This window comes from Natator depressus, chromosome 13 (genome assembly GCF_965152275.1).
Source record: "Natator depressus isolate rNatDep1 chromosome 13, rNatDep2.hap1, whole genome shotgun sequence".
In the NCBI taxonomy this organism is placed as follows: domain Eukaryota; kingdom Metazoa; phylum Chordata; order Testudines; family Cheloniidae; genus Natator; species Natator depressus.
In genome coordinates this window covers 26,517,724-26,538,903 of record NC_134246.1, presented here as the reverse complement: position 1 = coordinate 26,538,903, position 21,180 = coordinate 26,517,724, and the positions used below count along the sequence as shown (strand labels likewise).

The 21,180-nt window shown below is 40.1% G+C and overlaps 1 protein-coding gene across 1 annotated transcript in view; it reads left to right on the top strand.

Annotated features, from left to right (window-relative positions):
• Positions 1-303: 303 nt before the first annotated feature.
• Positions 304-21,180, top strand: part of ASIP (agouti signaling protein) — a 40,825-nt gene continuing 19,948 nt past the window's right edge. Inside the window, exon 1 of the mRNA XM_074969764.1 lies at positions 304-396. The gene's annotated coding sequence lies outside the window, so the exon portion shown is untranslated. The remainder of the gene's footprint in view (positions 397-21,180) is intronic.

The window sequence follows — 21,180 nt, the reverse complement described above, 5'->3', positions numbered from 1 at the left end:
TCCCATTGAAGTCAATAGGATATTTCCCAGACTCAAGGGCAGGATCAGCCCATTAGAGTATCCTTTCTCTTTGTAGGTGGGGGAAGGAATCCTTTCCATAAAATATATTCAGGGCAAAACAGTAAATAGCCTCCTGACTGACAGCAGGAATTCAAAGGAGCACGAAAGGAAAAGACTGTCTGCACCAGGAATAACGATTGTGTCGGTTACAACACAGTAAATGTTTCTGCATGGCTTTCCGTGAGGAGGTGATACTTGAAGGGAGGCTGCTCAAAGGGGAGTATTAAAAATTCCAGGAGCTTTGTCCATACTTCTCTGCAGCCCAGTGCGACAAAGGAGACGAGCTGCTTTGATTTGCATTAGATCTGATTAATTGAACGACCACTTGCTCTTTAGGTAGGATACAAATAATTAGTCTCTTCTAGTGGGTGTTTAACTTTGGTCTTATCATTTGGACTTACAGCAAACATTTGCATTTTAGTTCTGAGCACTGGAAATGATTCTCTGATTTTCTCTTCTAGCCAGTCACAAAGAATTCTCTGGATGGGCTGGGAAGCCATGAAATTAAAAATCTCCCTTACTCTAATGTCTTCTATTTACAAAATTTTGCCTATTATTTGCTCCAGTTTTATGCATTCGATCTTAAATGTGTTTTCAATATCTACCGTAATTTAGCCTTTTTTAATTCCCGTTTTGTGGCACTCTTTTAGGTTTTCCAAGTTTTGTTGAGGCTTTCTCTTTAATAATTCAGCTCTCTCATTTCTCCAATTTCCCCAAGATCTGCTTTTGAAAAACCAAAAGGTGTTACATTTTTCATTACCTACTTATTACCTAATTTCATGACCTACTTATTATATTTTTTAACATTAAGTGCTAAACTAATTTTGCACTGCTATGTCTGAAATTATTCCCTGAACGTTAACATTGAGGCCAGGTATTTAATTTGTTTAGTTAGTATTTTTGAATACATTTGTTTACTTACATTAAGCTTTCTAAACACCATTTTAATCATTCTGTTTTTTTTTTAACTGTGGTTAATTGTTTTAAGTTTTTAGGTTTGATTTGTTTGTTTGGTTTTGAGGGTGTTGTTTCTGTTTATTCTCTGGGTGCCAATAAAAGTAATGTTGGTGTTTTTCTGCATACTTTATTATAGCACACCAAGTAGAGGGTATTTTTATATTAACTGTCAAAACATGTCCAATTTTCTGCTGGGTTTTTGTACATTAGTTTCTCTTTCTTAATTATTTTTTAAATTGAAAAAAAAGGTAATGAATAGAGTAATTCCTTTATTAGGTGAACAATGATTAGCATAAAAGCCTAACACACGTGAAACAATAACTTTAACTTTACTCCAGTACTCTTACCATTAAATAGGTAATGTTCTTATAAAAAGACATTTTCATTTCCATTTACAAGTTTTGCCTTAACTTCTATCCATTGGGATTTAATGACATATCATGTAGTTTGAACTTATATTGACTAGATTTTATTCATTCACTTTATCATCGCTCTAGTTCAGTGCTTTCCCCAATGTTTTTACTTTATTTCTCACACTATACTCCATCTCTCTTGTTTTCAGTCAATTTTGCCATTTGGCCATTTGATAAAAGGAACCTATGCTCTGCATTGTCCAGCAAGAACTGTTTTGTTTCTTCTGTACTGGCATTTTCACTACTAAGCTTTGGGACTGGATTCTATACTCCATAAAGTCAACAGCAGTTTTAATTTAGTGAGATGGACTAGTAAGGTCCCTTCGAGGCATAATTTTACAGCAGATTTTGTGACCCTTTTTAAACTTTGTGCTTATTTGCCTGTATATTTTGTTATTGTTTAATTTCTTCATTATGTGTATAGTTTGAGGGATTTTTTTAAACTCTTCTATATCGCAGTTTGTGCTAGAGTCTCTTCCTTTTGTGTCTTGTACTGCACTGAGCATATCTTCAGCTCATAAAAATAATAATCTAACACTTTATCGTCATTCATTTTTCCACCACCTTTTGAAAAAGAATTTGTGGTGTCTTTATGTTCCTAATGCTTATAATCTAAGTTCTGTTTCTCTGCTCATTTCTCTACTTTTTTCAGCAGGAAAAAAATTATTAGTGAAATACACAGTAAGCATCCTTATAAAATTGCAGAGAAAGTTATTGGGCCCCACACAAAATCTGCTTCCCCGGGCTTTATCCTGGGTATGGATGACAACGGGGAAGAAATTACTCCCCCCAAAAAGTGAATGAAGAGAATTTTGCAAAGCTTCCCTGAAGACTTTTTTTCATTCATTCTGCCCTAACTAAGCATACCATGTGCAACACTTAGACACAGGAGTAACTTGACTCTTGGAAGTGGTGCTATTGAAGCCAGGCGAGTAAGGTTATTCTCATGTCTACGGGTTTTTGCAGGATCAGGCCAAAGTGGAAGGTTTTAACATCTTTTAGGATAGAATTTAAAGGCTTTTATTATCTATAGGGTTTTTGCTAAAATGAAATACATACCAAACGAAATTTTAAAAACTACCATAGGTTGATAACTCAAAAACAAAAATATCTCTGCATTTGCTTATGAAATCTGGGTTTCAATTTTCACTTTTCCTTTTAATTTTTGTTTATAGGAGAGGTTTTTTAATAGCTCATAATTTTTTCTACCAGGAACTTAAGTGAAATATTCTGACAATTCTGTGCCACTGGCATATTCTTATGAAACATTTCCTTTTCTTTATGTTTTCATTTTGTTTCAATAAATATCTGTGCTAAGAAAAATCAGGGGTTATTTCACACCCACAAATGCATGGGGCATAATTTAATGATTTATAAAATCAGACAAGCCAATTCTCTCAGTTTAGGAAGGATCATTCTTATTGTTTAGCAAAATATTTACCCTTTTTTTTTTTTTACCCTGTCCCTAAAGCTCTTCTTGTCCAAAATACTTGAATGGCATTTGTCAAGGTTCCTCCCCCACTCTGAACTCTGGGGTGCAGATGTGGGGACCTGCATGAAAACCTCCTAAGCTTACTTTTACCAGCTTAGGTTAAAACTTCCCCAAGTACAAATTAATTTTATCCTTTGTCCTTGAAATATCCACTACCACCACCAAACTCTAACTGGGTTTACTGGGAAATGTAGTTTGGACACGTCTTTCCCCCCAAAATCCTCCCAACCCTTGCACCCCACTTCCTGGGAAAGGTTTGGTAAAAATCCTCACCAATTTGCATAGGTGACCACAGACCCAAACCCTTGGATCTGAGAACAATGAAAAAGCATTCAGTTTTCTTACAAGAAGACTTTTAATAGAAATAGAAGTAAATAGAAGTGTATTTCTAAGGTGCCTGTGATTGGGACATCTAATCCTGCAGGCTGCTCCATGCAAGCGAACTCCTGCTCCCACACAAAGCCCCGCTTGAAGTCAATAGGCTCTACTCAGAGCAGCTCGGAGGGCTGGGAAGTAATTGAGGTGTTTGTTTGCAGGCATGCTTTATTGGCCAAATTCTTTGTGAAAATATACGGCCGCAATACATTTACTGAATAATTTGCACAGGAACGGTGACAAACCCTGCTTCGAGGAAATGTACACAGTAATTCACATTATATTAGCCAGGTTGACCTGAGTCTAATGCATTCCTGTAATCAATTAACAACATCAGCTACAAAGAATCCATTCCGAGGCAGAGTCACACTGAATCGGCACGGATTTAATTCTCAGACTCAAACTATTTCTAAACAGATTCCCCCCCACTTTTGGTGCAGAGAATCAATTTGGAGTAGTTTATCTGAAGGCAAATACACTTTGCAGTTGAAATGAGGACAATGTCAGCATGTGCAGTAGTACAAAGCAGAGGCCTTACGCAAATGAACAGTCTGAATTAGATATTTGTAAAGCTGTAAAGCAGGGCCCCAATCCTGTGGGCAGATCCCTACACGTAGACAGGGCCATTCTAGCACAGAGCCCATGCAAGGCATGCCTGCATGGATCCATTTTGCTAGATGAGAGTGTAAATTTGGGGACTAGAGGAAAAAAACGCATTTGCAAAAAGAGAATGGCACTGGTATGGTAGGGGGACCAGACAGCAAGTGTGAAAAATCAGGACAGAGGGTGGGGAGTAATACGCACCTCTACAAGACAAAGCCCCAAATATCAGAACTGTCCCTATAAAATTGGGACATCTGGTCACCCTATGGTATGGTTACAGGAAGAATTTATGAGAGCTATCCTGCCACCATTCTGCAGTCCTACAAAACCACTACTAAAATCATCTCAGTATATAGGGGTCGTTATTCAATTAAATTAAATATTACTTGCATCCCCAGCAGTGATAAAGAGTATGCCCCGGCAACCAATCCCTGGCTTGGACACCACGACCATCCCCATCCTGGCATAGATGGAACCCACCACACACAGATCTTCCTCCTTTGTGGAAGGGTTGCTCAGCTGTTCCCAGCACTGTCACCAACCTCCCTACTCCAGAACCTGGGGAGACTTGCATATGGGTTTGAGGGGTGCACAGGGAGATGGGGGTGGAGATTATGGTGGCTGCCAGCGTGGGAGGCACACCAATATCCTGTTCCCTCCCCTCCCCAACACACACACGGCCCTGCAGCAATGGAGCAGAAAAGATGATAGAACCCTGAGCAGTATTATATTCCACAGGCCCCAGGGGCTGCGAGACCTACAAGCTCCATTGGCATAGCACTATCAGAGATCCTGAGGGGGCGCCACCAGGGCCAGAGCCAACACTGGGCCTCTGGAGAGATCATCCTGACCTCCTGTGGATCTTTGGGGATATGCCAGAGCTCCTCCCATAGGGCAGGGTATATCTGGGCCTGTTTGCAATCTCTTTTATGCACTAATGCAGACCGTGTGACCACTTCAGTTCCTCTTTCCCTTTTCTGCATTTTACCCCAAAGATAAAAGACAAGTTGAAAGAAGAGAAATTAATTTGCATTAAGTGCAAAACTGTTTAGTCTGACTGGCAGAGATATAGGATTAGCGTTCCTCTGTACCTTGTTCTGGTCTTAATGAATGCACTCAGGTGTTAGGTCTTGGGCCTTCACCTCTCCTGGGGTGAAACCCCATGGTTCTCCCATTCTTAGATTAGGCTCTGGCTACAGTACACTATGCATCTATGAAGATTATTTAGGAGGTCTGACTGGGTTCATTACCTAAGAACATAAGAACAGCCATATTGGGTGAGACCAACCGTCTATCTAACTCAGTATCCTGTCTTCCAACAGTAGTCAATGCTGCATGCTTCAGAGAGAATGAACAAAACAAGGCAATTATTGAGTGATTCATCCCCTGTCATCCAGTCCCAGTATCTGGCACTCAGAGGTTTAGGGACACCCACAGCATGGGGTTGCATCCCTGACCATCGTGGCTAATAGCCATTGATGGACCTAGCCTCCATGAACTTATCTAAATCTAATTCTTTTTTGAACCCAGTTATACTTCACAACATCCCCTGCCAATGAGTTCAACGGGTTGACTGTGTGTTGTATGAAGAAGTACTTTCCTTTCGTTTGCTTTAAACTTGGCCCCTGGTTCTTGTCTTATGTAAAGGGATAAATAACACTTCCTTATTCACACTATTCATGATTTTATAGACCTCTATCATATTCCCCTTTAGTCGTCTCTTTTTCAAGCTGAAAAGTCCCCGTCTTTTTAAACTCTCCTCATATGGAAGCTGTTCCATAACCCTAATCATTTTTGTTGCCCTTCTCTGTACCTTTTCCAATTCTAATGGATCTTTTTTAAGATGGGGAAACCAGAATTGCAAGCAGTATTCAAGGTGTAGGTATACCATGGCATTACGACATTTATTGTCTTATTCTCTATCCCTTTCCTAATGGTTACTAATATTCTGTTCACTTTTTTATTACTGCTGCACATTGAGCAGATGTTTTCAGAGAACTATCCACAATGATTTCAAGATCTCTTTCTTGAGTGGTAACAGCTCATTTAGACCCCATCATTTTGTATGTATCGCTGCGATTATGTTTTCCAATGTGCATTACATTGCATTTATCAATTTGCAAGTCTTCCCTCCAGAAGCTTGTGACCAGTGGGTGGTGACCAGTAAAAGGGTGACCAGACATCTTCCTCAGAACACAGTATTGTTTAACATAACAAAGTGAACAAACCATAAGCTAAGGGGGAGAGAATGTTAAGACAGAAGGTCTCTCTATAGGTCTATCTTCCTCTAAGGCCCACCACCCAGTAGTAGTGGCTCTGGCAGTTTTTGTTTCAGCAGCTTCATCGAACTGCCCCCAACAACTGCCTCCCCCTTTCTCTGTAGAGTCACTTTTTAACTGTTTAGTGCCCTAATGATCTTTTGGCACCCAGGCGCAGCAAAGGAAATCATGTAACTTTGCTGATGCCTGCAAAACTGTCTTCCCAGCTAATAGACATTTACTGGGAAGCTGCTTAACTGGCGCCGTTGTGTTGCCCGAACTGCACTGCCATTAAATTAAACCAACATATGCACACAGTAAACATTCCAATAAGGCCATGCAGTAATTATCCCAATAACCAGGAGCTATACAGTATTCATAAATTATTACAGATCGGTGCCACATGCTTCCCACTGATCATTAAAACCAGGCAAAAAAATTACAGATTCCCAATACCTCTTTCACGCTGCTGGAACAAGTCCCCCAGTTCATCATTGCAGTGTGGCATTTTCTGCCATTCAGCAATAATTAAGAGTGTGTAAATGTTTCCAATACAGTCTTCTAATTTTGGTTTAAAAATTCACTCCATCCTGGAATCTGGCATAGTGTCTCGTCATGAAAGTGAATCTCCCAAGAGGAGGGTAAGGGTCCAATTTAAACAAAAAAAAAATCCTAATCCATTTGGCCACTTTAAGGCTGGAGGGGGATTACCTACGCCCCGGGGGAACCTCTCCCATCAGAGTAGGTAGTGTCTACACTGAAGTGCTACAGCGGCATAGCGTTGCGCTAGCATTTTAAGTGCAGATATACCTACCCCAAGACTTTAAAAGACATTAGGAAGGAGTGACAATGTTCTGAGGACAGAGATTTAATGAGCATAGAGGCTTTATTTTCCGTGACATTTTCCAGAGGATTTTTTGCCTATGGGTTTGGCATTCGAGCAGATTATTTTAGAAAGGCACTGATGTTTAGGAGTTCCCAAATACTCATTAAGAAGACTAATTCCTCTGAAGCAGTTACCAGGCCTCAAAAGTTATTAAAATTGCCATGCGCTACTATTTATGGAATAGGGCTTAAAAGTTGTGAAAGAATCATTTTTCAGATAGCCCCAAAACACATATTTATGAAACCTATAATTACAGACAGCCTTTGTGTCATTTTTATAGCCCTTTGTTGTACATTTATATGTGTGATCAAACAAACAAAAGTTGGATGACCTTTCATATGATTAAAGACTTTTTTCTTTTATCATTTTTTTAAAAATATTAAGAATAGACTAGGAAACACACAGATTGTTAGAATAATGCCAAAAAGTCTGGCTTGAGTCTCCAAAACCCAAGAAATAGGACGAAATCCAAATTTTTGGTGCCAATGGGAGATAGCAAAGAACACAAATAGGGGCCTGCAAAAGCCTGGGTAATCCTAATCAAATGTGTTGTCTGCAAATAATGATCCTTTGCACTCTAGCACTTTCCATCTGTGTTTAGAAACATCAAGGGCAAAATTATGTCTAGCTGTAAAGCCAGGAGGAAGGAGCACAAGGACTTCTCAGTGACAGTGTCAATACTGGCACTAGTCTCTCCAAAGTGGTAACTGAAGGTAGGCAGGGGGCAGAGACACAGCCCTGCCTCTCTTGGATGTAATGCAGTGGCAATACTCCATCTACACCCCATGGAGCATGCAGAAGCATTGTACCTGCTTTACAAAGGTCCCACTGGAGTGGTGGGACTTGGCACTAGTGCCCACGGTGGGCACTGTGCCTGAAGATACAGTGGGACCCTAACAAAGGAAGAACAATGAAGAGTCCTTGTGGCACCTTAGAGACTACGAATTCAGTTCAATTTACTCCCTTGGTATCCTGCTGTCAATTGAATGGTCTCGTTAGACTTGGTAAGGCAGCTCACATCTTTTCATGTATTTATACCTGCTCCTGTATTTTCCACTCCATGCATCTGATGAAGTGGATTCTAGCCCACAAAAGTTTATGCCCAAATAAATGTGTTAGTCTCTAAGGTGTTTTTGCTGATACGGACTAACACGGCGACCCCTCTGTAACAAAGGAAGGTACATAACAGCCACGTGGGTCACTTTACGCCAGCTGGCAGCCTAAACTTAAAAGGGATGGAAACCGACTTCTCCCCTGTAGCATGCTTCTGGCTCACTCAGCCCCTGTCTCCAGCAGCTGGGGTGGCAGCAGGCCCCCCCCCCCGCCTCAGGCTCTGCTGCCGGGGACATGGGCCGAGTGAGTCAGAGCCCCCCCACCCCTGCTTGGCATGCTCAGACTCTGTCCCCGGCAGCTGAGCCTGGGAAGGGAGCATACTGCCACTGCCTCCCAGCCAGGTTCTCTCAGGCAGAAGCAGCTCCGTCCCACTCCCCTGACCCAGCTGCCAGGGAGAGCAGCTGAACGTGTGGGGGAGAGGAGGTGCAGGGAGAGAAGGACAGAGCCCCTCTTTCTCCCCATCCCCAGCAGGCCCCTAGGGGGCACTTGACCCTCCATACCCCCCCTTGCTGCCCTTCAAAACAAGCTCAAACAAGCCCAACCTCTTTCAGAGGGAGGGCACTGGGGGGGTGTCTACAAATTCCATATTTTTAGTAGTTCTAGTTTTGCTGTGTACAACATTAAGTTACACATTAAAAATATTAAAATAATAAATGTCTGTGTCCTTACATTATTTTTAAAAGGCCATCCTCGCTCTTTGTATCCTCCATGGTCTCTGTTGCCTTAATGTGGTACATTTCCATGTTGAACTGTTGAAGCATACCCTGGTGTGGGAAAAAAAACTGGAACACAGGATATGTCAAGTCGGCGGGCCAGAAAGTTCATGAATTTGGATGTGTTTTCTTAGTTGAATGGGAGTGGGGATCGGAGGATTCTGAAATTCAAATGACGTCACTGACACATTGACACCAGTCAAGAACTAAAACCACTTCTACAACAAAACAAGCCCAAAACCTTGGAAAATTAAAGCACCTTTTTTTAAAAACTTGACCAATTCCGCTTATTATGTAGCATAAGCTCTGACAGGAGTCATGGTGGGGGGGAAGCATTGGAGTCACATGCCCTCCCCAGATTTGCTGCTTGACTTTTACTGACCAAGCTCACAAAGACTGAGCATGCTCAGTAACACTGCTGAAGCCGACAAGAACGGCGAACCTCAGCCACTGGGAGTTGCAGGTGGCTGTGCCTGCAAACAGACAATGTAAACAAACTGTCTCGCGGCCCACCAGCAGAATACCCTGATGAGCTGCATGCAGCCCGTGGGCCACAGGTTGCCCACCACTACTCTAAGGCCTTCCTCCCCCCGGTAAATTTTTACTGTTACCAGGAACAGAATGTATAATGGGGCAGGGTAAAAGGATCATCTCAGGCAAATTCACATCACCTTTGTAACAGACATTGGTGTTCGTTTAGCTAAGGGTGTTCATGCATAAGTAAGAGTTTGTTCCAAGGACACAAAGAGGAGCTGAAAGGAATATTTTTGCACTGACATTTGCATTTGGATTAGATCTTACTATGACATGCGTGGGACAACATTTAGAGAAGCAATTGCTCAACAGCTTAATTGCTGCTTAGAACAACTAGGTCTAGAGCACACAAAAAGTAATTAAGAACATAAGAACGGCCATAAAAGTCAGACCAATGGTCCATCTAGCCCAGTGTCCTGTCTTCTGACAGTGGCCAATGCCAGATGCTTCAGAGGGAATAAACAGAACAGGGCCATTATCAAGTGATCCATCCCCTGCCCTCTAGTCCTACCTTCTGGCAGTCAGAGCATGAGGTTGCATCCCTGACCATCTTGGCTAATAGTCATCGAGGGACCTATTATCCATGAGCTTATCTAGTTCATTTTTGAACCCTGTTATATTCTTGGCCTTCACAACATCCTCTGCAAGGAGTTCTATAGGTTGGCTGTGTGTTGCGTAAAGAAGTACTTCTGTTTGTTTTAAACTTGCTGCCTAATAATTTCATGTGGTGACCCCTAGTTCTTGTGTTATGTGAAGCAGTATATAACACTTCCTTATTCACTTACTGCACTCCAGTCATGATTTTATAGACTTCTATCATATCGCCCCTTAGTCATCTAATTTCTAAGATGAACAGTCCTAGTCTTTTTAATCTCTCCTCATATGGAAGCTATTCCATCCCTCTAATCATTTTTGTTGCCCTTCTCTGTACTTTTTCCAATTCTAATATATCTTTTTTAAGATGGGATGACCAGAACTATACACAGTGTTCAAGATAAAACTCAAAAAATAATCCTACAAAAAGTGGAAACTCGGTCAAATTACAAAGGATGACTATAAACAAATAACACAAGTATGTAGGGACAAAATTAGAAAAGCCAAGGCACAAAATGAGATCAAACTAGCTAGGGACATAAAAGGAAACAAGAAAACATTCTACAACTACATTAGAAGGAAGAGGAAGACCAAGGACAGAGTAGGCCCGTTACTCAATGTGTGTGGGGGGGAGACAATAACAGAAAATGTGGAAATGGCAGAGGTGCTTAATCACTTCTTTGTTTCAGTTTTCACCAAGAAGGTTGGTGGTGATTGGACATCTAACATAATGAATGCCAGTGAAAATGAGGTAGGATTAGAGTCTAAAATAGGGAAAGAACAGGTCAAAAATTACTTAGACAAGTTAAGGAGTACTTGTGGCACCTTAGAGACTAACAAATTTATTTGAGCATAAACTTTCGTGAGCTACAGCTCACTTCATCGGATGCTCACAAAAGCTTATGCTCAAATAAATTTGTTAGTCTCTAAGGTGCCACAAGTACTCCTTTTCTTTTTGCGGATACAGACTAACACGGCTGCTACTCTGAAACCTTTCATTAGACAAGTTAGATGTCTTCAAATCACCAGGGCTTGATTAAATGCATCTTAGAATACTCAAGGAGCTGACTGAGGAGCTCTGAGCCATTAGCAATTATCTTTGAAAAGTCATGGAAGGCGGGAGACGTTCCAGAAGACTGGAAAAGGACAAATATAGTGCCCATCTATAAAAAGGGAAATAGGGACAACCCAGGAAATTACAGACCAGTCAGCTTAACTTCTGTACCCAGAAAGATAATGGAGCAAATAATTAAGCAATCAATTTGCAATCACACAGAAGATAATAAGGTAATAAATAACAGTCAGCATGGATTTGTCAAGAACAAATCGTGTCAAACCAACCTGATAGTTTTCTTTGACAGGGTAACAAGCCTTGTAGATGGGGGGAAGCGGTAAATGTGGTATACCTTGACTTTAGCAAGGCTTTTGATACTGTCTTGCATGACCTTCTCATAAACAAAATAGGGAAATACAACCTAGATGGAGCTACTATAAGGTGGGTTCATAACTGGTTGGAAAATAGTTCCCAGAGAGTAGCTATGAGTGGTTCACAGTCATGCTGGAAAGGCATAATAAGTGGGGTCCCGCAGGGATCGGTTCTGGGTCTGGTTCTGTTCAATATCTTCATCAATGATTTAGATAATGGCATAGAGAGTACACTTACAAAGTTTGTGGATGATACCAAGCTGGGAGGGGTTGCAAGTGCTTTGGAGGATAGGATTAAAATTCAAAATGATCTGGACAAACTGGAGAAATGGTCTGAAGTAAATAGGATGAAATTCAATAAGGACAAATGCAAAGTACTCCACTTAGGAAGGAACAATCAGTTGCACACATACAAAATGGGAAATGACTGTCTAGGAAGGAGTACTGCAGAAAGGGATCGGGGGGTCATAGTGGATCACAAGCTAAATATGAGTCAACAGTGTAGTGCTGTTGCAAAAAAAGCAAACATAATTCTGGGATGTATTAGCAGGAGTATTGTAAGCAAGACATGAGAAGCAATTCTTCCACTCTACTCCATGCTAATTAGGCCTCAACTGAAGTATTGTGTCCAGTTCTGGGAGCCACATTTCAGGAAAGATGTGGACAAATTGGAGAAAGTCCAGAGAAGAGCAACAAAAATGATTAAAGTTCTAGAAAACATGACCTATGAGGGAAGATTGAAAAAATTGGGTTTGTTTAGTCTGGAGAAGAGAAGACTGAGAGGGGACATGATAACAGTTTTCAAGTACATAAAAGGTTGTTACAAGGAGGAGGGAGAAAACTTGTTCTTCTTAACTTCTGAGGATAGGACAAGAAGCAATGGGCTTAAATTGCAGCAAGGGTGGTTTAGGTTGGACATTAGGAAAAACTTCCTAACTGTCAGAGTGGTTAAGCACTGGAATAAATTGCCTAGGGAGGTTGTAGAATCTCCATCATTGGGTATTTTTAAGAGCAGGTTGGACAAACACTTGTCAGGGATGGTCTAGATCAGTGGTTCCCAAACTCATCCTGCTGCTTGTGCAAGGAAAGCCCCTGGTGGGCCAGGCCAGTTTGTTTACCTGCCAAGTCCGCAGGTTCGGCCGATTGTGGCTCCCAGTGGCCGCGGTTCGCTGCTCCAGGCCAATGGGAGCTGCTGGAAGCGGCGTGGGCCGAGGGACATACTGGATTGGCCAAACCTGCAAACGCAGCAGGTAAACAAAGCGGCCTGGCCCACCAGGGGCTTTCCCTGCACAAGCGGTGGAACAAGTTTGGGAACTACTGGTCTAGATAATACTTAGTCCTGCCTTGAGTGCAGGGGACTGGACTAGATGACCTCTCGAGTTCCCTTCCAGTTCTATGATTCTGTGATATGGGTACACCATGGATTTATATAATGTCATTATGACATTTTCTGTTTTATTATCTATCCATTTCCTAATGGTCCCTAACATTCTGTTAGCTTTTTTTGACTGTTGCTGCACATTGAGCAGATGTTTTCAGAGAACTAACCACAATGACTCCAAGATCTCTTTCTTGATTGGTAACAGCTAATTTAGACCTCATTTTGTATGTATGGATTGAATTATGTTTTCCATTGTGCATTACCTTGCATTGAATTTAATCTGCCATTTTGTTGCATAGACACCCAATTTTGTGAGATCTTTCTGAAACTCTTTGAAGTCAGTTTTGGACTTAGCTGTCTTGAGTAATTGCCATCTCACCATTCACCCCTTTTTCCATATCATTTATGAATATGTTGAACAGCACTGGTCCTAGTACAGATCCTTGTGGGACCCTGCGGATTTCAAAATACAGCCACCATTATGAGTAAATGATGGTCAAAATACTGCATAGCTTTCTGTGGTAAATCTTCATTAGTACTTACTCCTTTTCCATGATAGAAGAAGTTCCAGAAGTGATTGTGTGGATTTCTGGGGATTCTTGGACCAGGTGGGTATATGAGTATTATCTAAAATTCCAACGCAATTCAAATTTAGAACTAAAGAAATGTCATTATCTGGGAGGTACGTCAGGAAAAGGTGGCAATACTTAATTCCAACAATGAAGACCTCTTATCCTTTCCTAAACTTAAAAAGGATTTATTGCAGAGGAAGTCATATTGGCATATTAAATGTGGTACAGTTAATTCCAGCAATAAAGGCCTTTTATCCTTCCCCAAACCTTGTAGTGATCCTTTACAAAGGAAATTATTTTGGCATATCAAAAGCACTACACTTACTACACTTAATTCACTGTCTCAAAGAGGCTATATCAGGGGTCGGAAATCTTTCAGAAGTGGTGTGCTGAGTCTTCATTTATTCACTCTAATTTAAGGTTTCGTGTGCCAGTAATACATTTTAACATTTTTAGAAGGTCTCTTTCTATAAGTCTTTAATATATAACTAAATTATTGTTGTATGTAAAGTAAATAAGGTTTTTAAAATGTTTAAGAAGCTTCATTTAAACCTTCCCTGTTACCTTACCCAGGGAAAAGGGACCTACTTAACCTGGGGCTAATATATCTGCCTTCTATTACTCTCCTGTAGCCATCTGGACTGACCCTGTCACACTTAGACACATTAATAATTTTCAAAGTCACTACAACTGACTTTGCCAGAAGGATGGCGCATTTCTCAGAGATATGCTGTAAGAATCTCTATTTTTCACTAGCCTTTTTGAAATAACTAGGGATCTTTTAAGAACCCCCCTTCCCACTTACAATTTAACACATTCAAAATACAACATCATAAAACACTTAAATGTATCTACTTTCCTAGATTTTATTAGAGGTTGCTAATTGCAATGCAAGAAGTTCATTAAAACATATTACTATCTGGGTATCACTTGAAATATCCTTTAAAAATTCACTTATTAAAAAATATATGATTACAAGCTAAGGTTACATAGCCGGTTTTGACATGACACTTAACATTCAGTTCACCCGCAGAGAACATTAAATAGAAATGTTCTCAATGAGCCACAGTCAACCTTAATTCTGTCCCTGCATCAAAACACACACAATAACTACATACTCAAAATTACTATGTTGATAAATGCATGTTGATAAATGCAATTTAATGTCGATAACAATTCAAGAGTACCTGGAATGTCTGTCTGTTTCTCTCTCTTTGTTATATTTCTCCATAACACCCATCATAGACATATATAGGCACATCTAATTAGCAATATTTTCCTACTGAGCTAAATAATTCCCCCAACTGGAAAAACATAATTAGAGACAAAGCTACTGTATAAACAGAGTAATTATAACTGTTAACCTGGATCATAACATTGTGACCATTAAACTAAACCAGAAACTATTCATGTCATAACAAACTATCAAATTTGCTAGCACAGAATAAATAGTAGACATACATACACCATCATCCACAATTATGTTATAAAGATAAATAAGGGACCAGCCCAAACTCCCATTAAAATCAAAGGAAATGCTACCATTTATTTCAATGGCATTTGGATTGGGTCACAAAATGCTAAAGCAAATCCAAGGGCAGATTTAACGTTGTTTGGGTGCTGATCATTTAAAGTTTTTCTGTTTAATGGCCTGTGTATGTGACCTGAATGAGTATTAGGTTGGTGACAAATTTATATATGTAATCATTTCCTGTGATTTCCATATTTTTTATGCATGGGATTTTTAAGGATGTATTTGATGATACCTCTTATCTTCAATTAAACTTAGCAACTTTTGGCCTGATTCTGAACTCACCCCAGTTTTAAATTCAGTCTGGTTAAACCCTAACTATAGATGCACTTAAACTGGTTTAGCCACAATGTTGCCAACTCTTGCCATTTTATCGTGAGTCTTGCAATAATTGGGTTTTCCTTAAAGCCCCAAGTCTTGGACGTGTGTGAATACCTGAGCATCTCAGCTTTCATTTACAAAAAAAATTAAATCCCTAGTCTTCATGATCAGAGAGTGCTTAAAAATGTGATCCCAATGTGGCCTAAACACTCAAAAACCTGAAGGCAAATAAAAATAAACCAAAATGTATTACTATTTTTAATCTAATGATTTCTAAGCCATTCTGATGATTCTGGATGCCTGACTCCATATCTTTGAATATTTGGGGCTGGCAATATTGAAATCCATTTCATTAGTATCCAAATTAAACTAAACTAGTTTTAGCAAGGATTAAGTGTGTCTACATTAGGGTTTTGATCCGTTTTAACTAGAGCAATTTAAAATTTAAAATTTAAATTTAAAATTGCTTTAGTTGAACTAGTGCAACTTTTCTTGTATCTTTTCTCTTTGCTCAATATTGAGGACAAAAGGACCGGTATGAATTGGGGTTGGTGTGCAGGTTTCTGCTAGAAGGAGATGGTGTCCCCAGGCTAGAGTGCAAGGATAGGTTTACAAAGTGAAAGAGAACCTGCTGGTAAAAGGAACACAGGTGCTTAGCTCTATCTCTGAAGGTGGAATGTTCCCTGTGAAATTTTGCCAGCAAGTCATAAAAGTAGAGTTAAATTCTGGTAGCACCAAATATTACAATATATTTGTTCCTTAAAAACACATAGGCAGATGGGAAGCATTAAGACAGTACAGCACATTAAGATAGTCCAGCATCTCTGCATAAGGTTTCTCTTTTGAGGCAGGTTATTGCACTTCTAGTGGTATTTTACGTCATCATAGCAACCATAAATATGACAAACAGAGTATCTCTCATGAAAAGCATCGTGTGTCTAATAACTGAAAACTCTTCCCAGTTTTTTTCTACAGACATTTTCTTGAAGCAAAAAGCCATCAGCCCAGACACTGGTTCCAGTATAAACTCAAATGACAAAACGAAATGTAAAGTAGTAAGATACTGTAACAATTATACAACAAAAACTATATAAGCGTCCCACTCTAAAGTCCAAACAATATGCATTTTTTCCAGGTCTGAGACTGTTCTGTGAATTTATTGCGTTTCAGTAGAAATTCTTTTTGCAACCCCAAAACTTTCACCGTAGTTAGAGCAAGAAATTGTGTGTGTGTTCTGACATGTGCCTAATTCTGCAGCAATTTGATTGCCAACTTACTGCAGAATATTCTGTTATGATTTAACGTAACACTTCCAAACATTTTACTCTATGAAAGCATTGAACACAGTAATATTGTCACAAATTTTCCTTAAATGCATTGTAGCACAAGGCAACCAATTAGCATTTATGAACTACACAGAAACTACTGTTGTTTACTCCTTTACTGGAATAGCAGGTGATCATCCCTGGCAACTTTTTGCAACCCACAGCCTGTCAGCAAAAGCAGAGGGAAACATGAATTGTAAGGGAGTGCCTGAACTGGCAGAGGAAAGGGAGTATTGATGGTAATCATGGCTAGAGCTGATTGGAATATTTTATTATTGGGTCAATTTTATTTTGATTGGTTATTTTTTGTCTTGGGGGGAAGGAGCAGCTGCTGCTTTGCTTTTGATTTGGTTTGTCGTTTTAATTTTTGACAAAGCTCAGTGGGCAAGTGTTTAGGGGTTTTCTGTTCGGTTAGTTGGTTGGTTGCCCTATATTTATTATCAGTCGTTCAAATAAACTGGGTTTGAGGAAACTAATTCTCCTTGGTGGTGCCCACAAACTCCTGCTGCTGACCATTCCTTTGGTTAACCCAACATTCTTCATACAAATGAAGTAATCTTCGATAGTATTGACTTCCTTGAAGACTGTTGCATGGTCTCTTTCCCTTTGTTTGGGGAAACACCACCGTTTCTTCCTTTGACAGCTGTTCACTTGCAGTCCACTCCATCGCTACAACAAGCAGTCAGTGAGGGCCTGTCTACACTTAAAATGCTACAGAGGGGCTGCACCTACATGGACAGCAGGGAGGAAATCCAGTTCCCCAAGAGGCAATAGCTTGGTAGACAGAAGAATTCTTCCATTGTCCTAACGCTATCTACACAGGGACGTCGGTCGGCTTAACTACACTGCTCAGAGCTGTGGACTTTTCATACCCCTGACCAATGTAGTTAAACTAACCTAATTTTCTAGTGTAGACCAGGCCTGAGTCTGACCTTCTCCAGCCTCCCATGCAAATGCTCCAAAGAAGTCATTTTCCTTTTTTATTCTTATTCCATTGCCAGGAGCCATGAATGGAGCCTCAATAATGCTGCACAGTTAGGGTTAATAGTTCTTGCTGACAGAGTAGAGGGAAATTAAGGTACAAAAATATGTTAAAAGAACTTCAGGAGCCAGATCATCAATCCCTTGTATTCAGCTCTAAGTTTAACAGTCTTTATCTTTTCACTCTCTCCTCAGCTGGAAGCCTTTTGAGGCTTCTAGTAATTTTTGCCGCCTTTCGCTGAACCCCCTCCATTTCTGCTCTATCCCTTTTGAGATGGGGTGCCCAGAAATGGACACAGTGCTCCAGGTGAGGGCGTGGCATGCCATTTATTTATAACATTTTCAGCATTATTCTCTATCTCTTTCTTCGTAAAGCGTAACATTTTCTTTGTCTTTTTTATTTCATACTTCTTAGTGTATGCACAATGTGCCTCAGGTGGCACGTGACCAGGATTCATCACCGAATTTGGTCCGCTGGTTGGATCATTAGCTTCCCTGGCCCAGGCCAGGTATTGACGGGGAATGCGTTGATCAATGCCCCCCACTGCACATTGAGATGTTTTCATTGAGCTAGGTGTGGTGATACACATTTTTCCTAAGTGAGTTAATTTTGTCCTTGTCAATCTGTTTGAACAGTTCAAATTGAGAATTGTTCCTTCCAATTTTCATCATCAAGATAAACCATGAGCGTGCCAATTTGTTTCACAATGTTGCTCTATGCACATGACAATTCTAGTTAGAGTAAATTGGTCTTCGGAGAAAATAACCTCCTTCGAAGAATGTTTCATCATCAAATCCTTTTCAGAGGAAATCAAAACTCTTTCAGTTTTTTACTAGATATTAAATACCATGAAAATCAGCCGAGTTTCTCATTTTTAAAGAAGTATTTTATACTACTTGTCACGTATTCCAAATTTTGACATATGAAACATTGAACAGGAAATTGACATGTAATAAATTGAATTACAAAGGGAATGGCGTACACAGGCTGTTTCTTTAGGGCAAAATCCTTCAAAGCACTGAGCACTCCAGTACCCATCTACAAAGCACTTAAGTAACTGCTTATTTTTTAGTTGCCCCTTTGACGTCAACAGCTGGATTGTGGTTAGAGTGCTTAGCACCTGGCAGGCTGAGCCTATACAAACAAAAACAAAAGTTGGAGTGCAAGTACACCTATTTTTACTAGGAATCAAAGCTTCCTGGTTTAGAGGCATATATTAACCTCAGTAAAAACAATGAATGGTCACCAAGATAGAAAAATAATAAGGATGTTTCCCTTCTTTAGGGCAATAAATTTCTCCATCGTTAGGACATCCCCTGCTTTATTGAGCTAGCTGCTTATATAGGCCCCGATGTAAAGCCCATTAAAGCCAATGGGAATCCTTCTAACAGGCTTTGGATCAGATCTAAAAAGAACATGAGGACTGCACCTTTAAGCAACAATAGAAAGTCTTGCAGTTTTACAAAGGAGGTGAGAATCTGAGCAAGGACTTCAGGCTAGGACACAGTTGTAGTGGTGTGGGTGCTCAGAACCTCTCAGGATCACATCCTTCTTTCATCTCACCTTCTACCTCTGATCAACTATAACGGCCTCCTGCCACCGCCATGCCTCCTCCTCTCATTGTTTGTACTGTACACATCCCATTTACATTGTAAGCGCCGTAAGCAGCATTCTGTTTATACAGTGGGTACATTTTTCAATTAGGCCCCCCATCCTGTTATACCAATAAAATAAAAACCAGCAGGATCTTATTAAAGGGAAAAAGGCAAAATACCACATTTACTGTGAATACAGAAAGAATCATAGTAAGTAGTTAGTTATAGCTATAACATTCCATTCAATCTCATATTTATTCACACATTCATTCATAGAAACACACACACACAGGTTCTGCAAGGTTGTTATCATAGTTACCAGCCTTAGAGTTGCTCATGCCAAGCCACTGGCCAGGTGGCCTGGACATGAGGAGGGAGCAGGGCCTTGTCAGATGCTCATCTGATGCTCCTGGAAGTTGGTTTGCGGAATCAGACCCCAAAGTTCTCACTTTTTAGAGTCTATTTTTATAGGAATTTCTTCCTATGCCAGTCTATGGGAATTGCTTCATCATGCTGTTGCTGAATCAATCAGCAGATAGCACATTCCTGACGGCTCCGTGCTGCTAGATGTTATCGTGTTCTTTGGTTCTCCCATTCTTGAGGCTGTTGGGTGGATTCCAGTCTGCCCTCCGGGGGTCCTCTGGTTATTTCCACTTGACGCCTTCTTCAGCCGATGGACACTGGATTCTTAGGCTGGCACCTCCCTGATCATTCAGTTATTATCCACACCAAGCATGCATCCACATACATCCTCTATCTCTATTTTAATCACAATTGCTAATACAACAAAAGGGCGGGGAGTCTCTGGGTGCTGTTTCTGTTGTTAGAGTATTGCTTTGAGTCTCTCTGTGAATTGCTTTGAGAACAGCCTCTGTCTTAGAATGTACTAACACAATTAGCAGCTTGCAAGTTTCACACAGAGAGGGAGAGAAACAGTACTAAAAACCAAGAGACCTCTTAATTAGTAATACCCTGGAATTTAAACTATGGGAATCAAACTCATTTGTGATTTTAATACAGAACTTCTTTAATATGATCCAACAATCCCACTTGGGTGCATGCACAAATACTTGCAACCAGCATTTTGGCAGTGCAAATAGCTGCATGCATACTGCAAAATTTCTAACACCTTGTGTGTACATTTTACAGAGTCTAAAATCTGTGCAACACACAAGTGGTAGTATTTACATCTGCAGACCCATTGGAAGTACTGGGTTTTCCTGATATAAAATTCTAAACACTTGAGTATGCTCAGGTGTCACACTGTTTAAAGTGTACCCATGCAAGGTTTAGACATTTTAAAATGTGCACACGTGTGTTTGCACTTGCAAAATGCAGGAACGAGTATCCATATGCAATTCTGCAGATATAAAAGTGAGGCGCTCCTCTGCAAATGTAAGCTAGTTTGTTTTGGACAGTGCTATGCACACCTTTTGTACTCTCAAAAAGAAAAGGAGTACTTGTGGCACCTTAGAGACTAACCAATTTATTTGAGCATGAGCTTTCGTGAGCTACAGCTCACTTCATCGTACTCTGTATTACTCAGACCCTGCTAACACATGTGCTTAATTTTAAGCACACACATAGTCTCACTAACTTCAATGGGATTACTCGTGCTTAAAGTTAATCACATATGTAAAAATTTTAAGGATTGGCCTAAGTAATTAATTCATTATTTATTATTATTATATTATATTTGTGTAATATTACTATTTATACTATGGCAGAAGCCAGAAACACCAATGAGGTTCAAGGACCTTTTGTGCTTGCTGATAAACAAACACATAATAAAACAAGGTCTCTTAACTCCAAAGAGTTTACCATCTAATTTCAGAGTTCAATATCTAACTTTGAACTGCTTGATTTTACACATGTCCATGTCAATTGCATAAAGTTGCATATGTGTGTGTTTGCTAGATCAGGGCCTGCGCAATAAATAATGAGGCAGAATATACCATTTTCAACCTGTACTAAATAAATAGCATAATAATAATAATACAGCAATGCCAGGAGATCAAGTACCACAAAGCCCTCTATACAGATGTGTTTA